Here is a 10,000-nt window from a genome sequence, read left to right on the forward strand (position 1 = left end):
GCAGAGTCCAGCCTCTCCTCCCACAAGAGTGCAGACCACGAACCCTTTTAATGTAAAATAACTGGCCTGAAGCCCATGTGCTTAAACCAGAATTAATACACTTTTAGAATAACAGACACTGAGCCTCAATCAGCAGTTCCCAACTTAGGATGTAAGCTACCTGTCCTGCCATCAGTGCACAAACCTTCCTAATGTAAAACAACTGGTCTGAAGCCCAAGTGCTTAAACTAAAAAGCTTAGAATGAATTGCACCAAGCAGTAATAAATACAATTGAGTACTTTAAGATGATGCAAAAGCAAAATAAAGTAGGAAGAAACACAAATACAGTAAAAGCAGATAAAAAAAAAAAAAAAAAAAAAAGAGTGATGGGCCCAGGAGTTACAGGACAGAAAAGTGCAAATGCAGGCCTTCAAATCAGCAAGTTGAAAGATGGAAGTGCAAATGCAGGCCTTCAAATCAGCAAGTTGAAAGATGGAAGACTGCCCAAATGGCCAATAACTACAAATCCTGGGCCAGAACCACTCCTTATGTGGTAGACAGGTTACCTAGTGCTTACCACTCCCACTGATAAGCTAGAAGGCTTCTCTCTAACACAGAAAGGCTTGGGGCCCAGAAGCTTACAAATAGTCCTGGATACAGCAAATCTGTATCTGAAACACTAATTACAGGAAAAGGTAGGAAACAGGCTTACATTTTTTTTTTCAGGAAAGTAGCAAAAACAGTAGTAAACACAATTCACATGCAGTGCAAGCTGGCACACTTGAGTATGTAGCAATATTAGTCCACACACAGTTTGAAAAAAATGTAATTAAATTAAAAAGGACTAAAATCAAGTGCAGAAAGGGTTTATTAGGTAGAATGCTGTAAAGAGATGGGACTGGGGGAAGTGTCCTAGATCAAATCTATAGTGGGCGGGCACTGCAAAAGCCACCAAATTTAAACTACAACCAACAAGGAGGGGGTTGGGGAAAAGTTTCAACAGAGATGTGAGGAATCAGAGTGCAAATTATAAAACCAAAAAATATATACTAATCTCTGTATATTTGCAGAACACTAAGACAACAGATATCCAAGCAACAATTTAGGTCTATAATACAGAAAAATATACTCCGCTCTATATATTTGCAGATAGTCTTATATGGCTGTCTCAACACACAGGTCCACTTTAAATATTATACACAGACACACAGACACAGACAGACACACACACACACACACACAGACACACACACACACAGACACAGACACACACAGACACAGACACACACAGACACAGACACACACACACACAGACACACACAGACACACACACAGACACACACAGACACACACAGACACACAGACACACACAGACACACACAGACACAGACACAGACACAGACACAGACACAGACACAGACACAGACACACACAGACACACACAGACACACACAGACACACACAGACACACACAGACACACACAGACACACACAGACACACACAGACACACACAGACACACACAGACACACACAGACACACACAGACACACACAACAAAAAAGCAAATACACCAGAAAGCTTTTAAGCATGGTAAAGGGGAAAAAAAAGGAGGTATAGCCAAAAGAAGTCAGGGGGCTGGAGGGAGGGTAACCAAGACTGCAACAGTGAATACACTCGAACATCTACATTTATGGCAAGTGTACACAACTGTACTATGTTTATGTTTCACTGTTGCAGTCATCACATTTGGGTAGATTACCCAAAGCTAAGGATAGGAGGACAACTTTAGACAGCATTAGGACCAGCTATAAGGCCCTGCAAGACTGCAGTGGCAAAGCCAGCTCCGGATTTAGAGAAAACTGGCAAATGGTAATGCTTGGTGAAAGTATGTACAGAACTCCAGGTAGCAGCTTCTAGGATGTCCCTGGTAGGGAAACCTCTGAGGAAGGCTGTAGAGGTAGATGCAGCCCTGGTTGAATGGGGTCTAATCCCCTGTGGGATAGGTTTTCCATGGTGCTTATAGCAGAAATTAATGCAGTGGCCTATCCACTTAGAAATGGTTTGCTTTGAAATAACCTTCCCCTCTATCCCTGCAGCATATGCCACCCACCAGCAGTTGCTCAAATTTCCTTTGAGGTTTAGTCCTGTCCAAGTAAAATCTAAAGCTGTCTGTGCACGTATAAGGAGTGCAGTACCCATTCCCTTTTATTCTGTGAATTAGAAAAGGTTGGCAAATGAATGGACTGATGAGCCACACTGGATACTACCTTGGGCATGAAGGAGGGGGTTGGTCCTGAGGGACACCCTGCCCGCATGAAAGATGATGAAAGGCTCCACTACCATAAGGGCCTATAATTCCGATACCCTTCTTAAAGTGATTGCTAAAATGCAGGCAGTTTTCCAAGAAAGGAATTTTAACTCTGCACTTGCAGCTGGCTCAAAAGGAGGAAGAGTTGAGTTTTTCCAATACAAAGTTAAGGTCCCAGGCTGGAGTTAGAACTCTCCTGGGTGGTCTTAAGTTTTTGGCCCCTCTGAGGAACTGCTTGAGCAGTGGATGAGAGAAGACGGGTGGCTCTGTGCTGTAATAAGCTGAAATGGCTGAGGCATGAACTTTGATGGAGGAAAAGGAAAGGCCCTTGTGATGCAGCTCAGTTAAATATTGAAGAATCTGAGGTAAGTTGGGTGCAGCTGTGTCCATCCCTTGAGTATGGTTCCAGGCACAGAATCTTTTGCATTTTTCTGCATAAGATTTTCTAGTACTAGGCCTTCTTGCCTCCAAAATGACATCCACATACTTGTTTACTGAGGGATGGAAACAGAGATTAGGTAATTAGCCAGGCTGCCAGTCTCAGGGTTTGAAGCAGAGGGTGCAGAATCTGGCTCTCCTGCTGTGGCAGCAGGGTAGGGGTCTGAGGGAGGTGCCATGGAGCAAGCAGTGACACGCCTGCGCAAGAGGGGGTACACCAGTGCTGGCGTGGCCAATCAGTATAGTCCTTGGTTTGTCCCGTTTAATCTTTAGTAGTACTTTGGAGCGCAGAGGCAGAGAAGGAAAGGCATAAACTGATAGATTTTTCCAGCTGAAGGACAGAGCATCCACTTTCCAAGCTTGTTTGTGGGGAGTCCTTGTGCAGAATTTGTTCAACTGGCAGTTCTGGGGGTAGGCAAACAGGTATCTGGGCTCCCCATTTGTTTATCAACATGTTGCAAGTGTTTGGTTCCAGTTTCCACTCGTCCATTAGATTTCTGCTTAGCTCTTCTACCAATGTATTCAGTTTTCCTGGCAGGAATTGAGCCTGTAGATGTACTTGGTAGCTCAAGGCTGTGTTCTACAGAGCCATGGCTAGTCTGCAGAGGGGGTATGAATGGGTACCCCACTGCTTGTTTATGTACCACAACAGTGGTGTTGTCAGTCTACCATTAATTGCTCTGGAAGAATGTGGTCCTTGAAGGTTGTCAGAGCATTCTGTACAGCTAGCATTTCTTTTCGATTGATATGCAAGTGCATTTGACTTGGGTTCCATTTGCCCTGAATGCACTTCCCTGCCAGGTGAGCCCCCCCCCATGCATAGTCTGATGAGTCTGTTAAGGTTTAGGTGGCACGGGGTAGAGTGAATGGTAGACCTTGGTTTTGGTGGCAGGCATCTGCCCACCAAAGGAACTCTTAACTGTAGAGAAGGAATGATAGGAATCATTGCTTCTAGATCCTGAGAATGTTGACACTATAGGCTTTTTAGATACCATCGTAGTTTCCTCATATGCAGTTTTGCATATGGAATTAGTAGAATGCAGGAGGCTATGAACTAAGGCTTGCCATATTTGCCTTGCAGATAGCAGGGTTTTTGTTTTTGTGGCCATTAGTTTGAAGTAAGTTGTCAAATGAATTTGATTCTCTGAGTGAGGAAAGCCATCTGGGAAGTGGTGTTCAAGCCTGCTCCCAGGAATACAATTTGCTGACCGTACCAGATCTGATTTCTTTTCGTTTATGGTGTACCCCAGACAAGTTAGCACCTTTTGTACAAATGCTGAATTAGACAATCGTCCAGGTATGGGTATATTTGAATATTTCTTTGCCTGCAAAATGCAATGAGTGGAGCTAGGCACTTTGTGAATACCCTGGGTGCAGTAGATAAGCCAAAGGGCAGTGCAGAGAACGGATGGTGCATGTAGCCTGCTTTGAAGCGTAGGTATCTTCTGCAAGATTCCCCGATTGGTATGTGCAGGTAGGGTTCCTGTAGTAAGGATCTTTGTGTTCAACATCTTTGCAACATGTATAGTAAGGGTTAAAATGTGAAACTACATTGCGTGCAAAGAAATAAGCTAAAATAAGTTGTTTTTCTTGTAAAGAATTTGCTGACCAAAGAGGAATGCACAGATGATACCTTGATCCAGGCACAAGCTTATCTTGTGCCTGACCTCTGACCATCTAAGGCCCCAGGATGTGAATTATAGCCTTTTGTCTAGTAACCAGCCACTGTGTACGTGCAGGGAAGGGCATAAAAACCCATGTGAAGTGTGCAGAATTTAGACTGCTGACATACCATGTACTTTGTAACATGTCTCCATGCATGTAAAATAAACCTTTTTGCTTATTTTTATCTGTGTTGATTCTTCCAGTATATGCTGAGTATTAAAATCTTTTGACATTTCTGGCGCCCAAGACCGTGGGGCCACCTCTTCACGGTACGAATTGCATAAGAGGGACTGAAAAACCTGTACAGGAAAGGGAGAACGAATCTCGGGCTCCCTTGAACGGAAAGACCTCCGACAAAAGTCGTAAGTAGAGGCCAGTCACTCAGATTCGATCCGTGAGACGGTGACGAACGGGGCGAAAGAACCGCAGAAAGGTAAGCGTAACATTTTTTTTTTCTTTCTTTTTGTATTGTTCTCTTTTTAAAAAGAACAAAGGGACTGGTCATAAAGGAATTTCTTTTGTTTAAATTTTACAAAAGACCGGTAGAGATCTCAGGAAAAGGAAACAGTTTTTCTTTTAAATAAGAAAAATGGGAATAGGAAGCAGTTGTGCTAGTAAGGGCTGCTTAAATAAAAGGACTGAAGATGAGGAATATATGTTTAAATTACATCCAAGAGAAAAAAAAAACAAACTTAAAAATACATAAAAAATGAAAGACAAATTATGGATTTAGTGGTAACTTAAATAGATCAGAATGTCAAAATTTGGTGAGACATCTGCGTAGGGACGCAGGAGGCAAAGTTAAAAATCAAGTAAAGGTGGGATTCCCTCAAGCACAGAAATGATTAAAAGAAGCTAATAAGAGGCATAGAGAACAATTTTCAAATAAGGAAAGTGGTGGCTCGAGTGCAAATGGTGCATTTTTTGTCCATAAAAAAGATGACGAGACATCTGTTGTCTGTCGTAAACAGACAGCTCCACCCTTGTATCCAGAAGTCCCTAAAGAAATGGTCGGTCCACCCCAGTATCAGGAATAAGAAGCAGAAAAATCAAGAAAAGGTGTCCTCCGTAGTTTTACAGGAGGCATGCCGTCCTGACTATGCTTTGACCCCACAAGAAGAATTGAAATTACAGTCAGTACCAAAATCCTTATGGTCCCTAGGACAGCACGACATTGGGCTAATGAAAACAGCAGGACAGGTTAAAATAACTCCAAAATCCGATTTTAGACCTCATAAGCGTCAGTATCCATTAAGTAAAAAGGCAGAAGGCATTTTTCCAGTGATCACGGCTCTACTGAGAGCTGGGGTTTTAATTCCATGTACAGATTCACCGTGTAACACACCTTTGTTCCCAGTAAGGAAACCGGACGGGACATTGAGAATGGTACAGGATCTGCAGGCTGTAAATGCTGCTGTAGTGCCAAGGGCTCCTATGGTCCCAGATCCATCTGTTTTGTTAAATGATATCCTTCCCACGGATAAGTATTTTTCTGTTATTGATTAGTAATGCATTCTTTTCTATTCCCCTACAGGAAGATAGTAGGTTTTGGTTCGCCTTTACGTTTATGAGCAAGCGGTACACATACACACGACTGCCGCAGGGATATTGTGTAAGCCCTACAATCTTTTCGCAAGAAATGTCGACAAACCTGGCACAGTTTCAACCAGAGCATGGCTGTCATCTACTATTGTACGTGGACGACATCTTACTGGCTGCACCCACGGAGGCTGTCTGAGTCCGAAACTATTTGGTTATTGCATTTTTTGGCGAAAGAAGGACATAAGGTAAATAAATCTAAATTACAATTTTGTAAAACTGAAGTACGGTATCTAGGCTATACCATTTCAATTGCTGGTAGACAACTAGATAACTGTAGAAAAGAAGCTATTTTACAGGCACCAATGCCCAGCACAAAAAAAAAAAGAAATGATGTCATTTTTAGGAATAACAAATTTTTGTCGTAGTTGGATTCCCAACTATGCAGAGGAATTAAGTCCACTTTCAGAACTTATTTTCGCACTTCCCATGGCAGCACATGACGCGCTGCAATGGACGGATAAGGCAATACAGGCATTTACTAGGGTAAAACAGTTGATAGCAGGATCTGCAACACTTAGCTTCCCTGACTATACAAAACCCTTTGTTCAGACAGTAGATTGTAAGCAGGGCTTTATGACATCAGTTCTGTTGCAAACTTATGGGGATAAGTTGAGACCATTAGCTTTTTATTCCAGTAAATTGGATACAGTGGCACGATCTTTGCCACACTGTGTACAAGCGGTAGTCGCAGCCGCGCAGGCTGTGCAAGCGTCTGCAACCCTAGTTTTGCTTCATGATCTTACCTTACGAGTAACCGCACTCTGTCGCGGTAATACTACTACAGGATAAAGTTACCTTTCTCTCTCCTAGCAGACACTTATCCTGCATGACAACATTACTATCACAACCACACATGACCATTGAGCGATGCACCATTCTTAATCCTGCCACGCTGTTACCTACAGCTGACGATGGTGCCCCTCATGTGTGTTTAGATTTAATACACTCTAATGTCCTACCAAGACCAGACCTTAAGGACCAACCTTTAGCAAATTCAGATTGGACCCTGTTTGTAGATGGGTCAGCATGTAAACATGAGGCAGGCATTACACAACTGGGTTATGCAGTCACAACTGAGACTACGGTACTAGAGACAAGACCCCTCCCCAGGAACCTGTCCGCGCAAGCGGCCGAATTGATTGCTTTGTCCAGAGCATGCACCATTTCCAAGGATAAGGCAGTTACTATCTACACAGATAGTCAGTATGCTTTTTCCACGGTCCATGTCTTTGCACAGCAATGGAAAAATAGGGGAATGGTTATGGCCTCAGGAAAGGAAATAACCCACAAGGATTTAATCCTTAGCCTCTTACAAGCTGTCCAACTGCCACAGGGGCTGGCCATCTGCAAGTGCACAGCGCACATGAATGCCAAGGATCCAGTACTACTTAGAAATGCACTGACTAAAAAAGCTGCAAAAGTGTAGCCTTAACCTCTACTTTGCACTCAAGACCACACAGAAGGAACTTCACCCTACAGATAAATTTGATTTACAAACTTTACAGGTAATGCAGGAACTTAGTACAGTTCAGGAAAAACAGCGATGGATTAAATATGGGGCTATTCAAAAGCAGGGAGCTTTTGTAGGTCCAAATGATAAGTATGTCGTGCCAACAAACCTTTTAGGTATGCCTCATTAGTGACGCATGGCCCATCTCATCTGGGCCCTGCTGCTATGGTTCAAATGATCCAGCAAATTTTCTGGACCAAGGGCTTTATAGCATACGCTAAACGATTTTGTTTATCGTGCCTGCTTTGTGCGCGATACCATGGTGGTGGGGTGCAGATCACCCCAGCAGCTTTTCCGCTGCCTCCGTATCCATTTCACACAATCTGCATGAATTTTATTGAACTAACTCCTGTTCAACAGAAGCGATTTGTGTTAGTCATTATTGACGCTTTTACAAAATGGGTTGAAGCTTTTCCGGTAGCACACCCAGATGCACTGTCGGTAGCCAAGGCCCTTACAAATAACATTATCCCTCATTTTGGGCTACCTACACGCATCTATTCTGATCATGGCACATTTCGTAAACCAAGTTACTTAAAAGCTGGCCGCCGTTTTTCAGATAGAGTTAAAACACCATTGTGCCTACCACCCACAGTCAGCAGGGTTGGTTGAACGCCATAATGGCACTCTCAAAGGCAAGTTACGTAAACTCATGGCCGAGACACATCAGTCTTGGATAAACTGCTTACCTCTGGCACTCCTGTCCATGCATACCACTCCCACCTCAAAAGGGGTCACACCATTTGAACTATTATACGGGAGACCTTATTACGTCCCGCAGTGGCAAAAATTTTTGCCTGCGGAACGCGTGGGGGGGGTGAAGAGATAGCAGATTACATGAGGAAATTGTTGCTGACCAGAACTAACACTTCTCTAATGAAGGATTGCTTTTCAGATCAGAACAACAACAGGATCCTGGAAGCGAAACCCAGGAACTGGGTTTGGATTAAAATTGTCAAGAGGAAGACGTGGGTCTCCCCCAAGTGGGAAGGTCCATACCAGGTTTTGATAGCAACACCTACAGCAGTACGAATAAAAAAAAAGAACATCGGGGATCCATCTGACACACTGTAAACTGGTAAAACAGTTTGAAATGGACAAAAACTTGAGTTCCCCTGAGGAACACCGATTAGTAGCAATCTTGTTTTGTATGAATATCTGACTATTGTAGCAATGCAGAGAAATACCGGAAGGGAGTAGCCTTTCCCACAAAAGCATTCCAAACTAATTTTGTTGTTAATAAGTGTGATTGTCACTTTTCTGTTTTGGACGTTTTTATTTTTCAAACAAGACTAGCCAAGTAAAGAGAGATGATGCATATGCTCTATCTTTTAATGTTTCAAATTGTTGGATATGCACGGCTATCCCTACTGTACATGGTGGTCTAATGTTAGGTACAGTCCCTTTGGGGGCAAGTGATACATGGACTAATTTACTATTTGAAACTTCAAATGTAGCCTTAAAGGACAAAATAGCATTACCCCTCATGGGTCGCCAGAATGGAACTGTACGGTTGGATGGAGTCAGTGTAATGTAACCATACTTCATAACTGTACAATAGATGGGCACTGTGCAACGAGTTTCAAGCCTACAAGAGTGCTTGTTAATAGTACAGGGCTTATTAATGGCACAAGTTTCTTTGAAAAAAATGTTATCTGTGTACGACCTTTTGTTTAAAGGGCTGCAAGACAAAGGAAATCACTCTGTTCCAGTCAATATTACACTTAAGTAAATAATTATTTTATCTGTGGTAGAAAAGCATACAAATGGTTACCAAGGAATTGGTCAGGCAGTTGCTTTTTGGGTTATTTAGCACCAGCTATAAGACATACATTTTTTCTTCCCCAAGGTAAAATACGAAATGTACGTGCTGTTAATTAACCTGTTAATCCCGTAGGTAACATTGATGCATCCTGGAACTATCACCACGATTTGGCCCATAGTAGCAGCAAGGGGCTATCACACATGGACTTGGGCGATGATGTTATTTCCTGGGCTGGTATTCTTCCAGCGTATGGGACAGTAAAATCCATTTGGGAGCTCAGAAAACTGTCAAAACTGTTAGAAACTGAGCAATGCAACTTTTTCTGTGCTAGAATTGGTGACGGAGGAGTTAACTGCAATAAGGACTGTAGCACTGCAGAATCGTATGGCGCTCGATTTCACCCTAGCGGCGAAAGGAGGTACTTGCGAGTGTTGTCCGTTCATTACAGACAACGAATATGACATTAACAGCCATCTGGAGATCCTACAACAAGTTTCTGAACTTACAAAACCAGGACAGAATCCATTAACTGACTTTTTCCAAAATTGGTTTGGAAATTGGGGAACAGTATTTATGAATGTCTTAATTGCTATATGTGTTGGTGCCATTATATTCCTACTGTTGAGTTGTTGCTGCATTCCTTGCATCCGAATGATATCAAATGTATTGTCTGCCAATGTAACTAAAGCTTATTATTCTGAATATACAGAACACGAGTCATGCGAAAAACT

The 10,000-nt window shown here is 42.7% G+C and overlaps 1 protein-coding gene across 1 annotated transcript in view; it reads right to left on the bottom strand.

The window, feature by feature from the left end:
* The window catches only part of CRKL (CRK like proto-oncogene, adaptor protein), a gene marked incomplete in the record, with an annotated part of 129,533 nt that overhangs the window by 1,065 nt on the left and 118,468 nt on the right, over positions 1 to 10,000 (bottom strand).

This window comes from Protopterus annectens, chromosome 4.part0 (genome assembly GCF_019279795.1).
Source record: "Protopterus annectens isolate FY-2018-M chromosome 4.part0, PAN1.0, whole genome shotgun sequence".
Taxonomy (NCBI): Eukaryota; Metazoa; Chordata; order Ceratodontiformes; family Protopteridae; genus Protopterus; species Protopterus annectens.